Source organism: Calidris pugnax, unplaced genomic scaffold, assembly GCF_001431845.1.
Source record: "Calidris pugnax isolate Ruff unplaced genomic scaffold, ASM143184v1 scaffold186, whole genome shotgun sequence".
NCBI classification, from domain to species: domain Eukaryota; kingdom Metazoa; phylum Chordata; class Aves; order Charadriiformes; family Scolopacidae; genus Calidris; species Calidris pugnax.
In genome coordinates this window covers 1,182,826-1,183,862 of record NW_015090994.1, presented here as the reverse complement: position 1 = coordinate 1,183,862, position 1,037 = coordinate 1,182,826, and positions in this window count along the sequence as shown.

The following is a 1,037-nucleotide window of genomic DNA, read 5'->3' as shown; positions in this document are numbered from 1 at the left end:
GTCAGGCCAGCGTAGAAGGCTATCAGATTAGTCAGACAAGATTTCCTCTTGGTGAATCCAAGCTGACTGCTTCTGATACTACTTTTCTTCCACATGCTTTGAGAGGATTCCCAGAACAAGCCCTTCCATCATCTTTCTAGGGAGGGAGGTGAGGCTGACCGGCCTGTAGTTTCCTGGGTCTTCCTTCTTGCCCTTTTTGAAGACTGGAGTGATATTTGCTTTCCCCCAGTCCTCAAGCACCTTGCCTGTTCTCCAGGACCTTTCAAAGATGATGGAGAGTGGCCCAGCAATGAGTTCTAACAGCTCCCTCAGCACTTGCTGAGTCATTAGTGTTTGTTTTGAATTCGTGACACAGGAGCTGAGAATCTCCTGAGAGGAAGAGTTGGAAGGTTTTTGCATCCAGGGAGCTTGCCATCCACGTGCAGGAAGACACTTGTGTCCTTGGAGGCTAAATCTGCCACTCAGAGTATTTTTCTGAGAAACCTCAAACTGTTGTTCACCTGCAACAGAGCAGTGGAGATGATTGCACTTGCTTTTACTCTAAAGCATCTCTTGCCCAAGGATGTGTGTGGAGGGGTCTCCTGAAGCTGTCACGGGCAAGTTCTCAAAGCACCAGTCTGCCAAACCAATAGTCTGTTTGTATATGGAGCTTGAATGTGTGGTTTGAGTTTTGGTGTGTTACCTGTGTGAAGAGGCTGTATTTGCCCTCAGTCCCATGCTTAAGACCTTGGGCTGAGAAGAGTCAGGTTGAGGCAGGACAGATGTCACACTGACATCTCTTCTCTGGGGCAAACTGGGGCTGTGCGCTGTGCAAAATGGGGTACGCAAAGCATTTTTGCTGTACCCTGGGTGGCCCCTGGAGAAGTCTGCACACCAACCTGCTGGACGTGGGGGCTGCAGTGGTGTGGTTTGAGTTTTGGTGTGTTACCTGTGTGAAGAGGCTGTATTTGCCCTCAGTCCCATGCTTAAGACCTTGGGCTGAGAAGAGTCAGGTTGAGGCAGGACAGATGTCACACTGACATCTCTTCTCTGGGGCA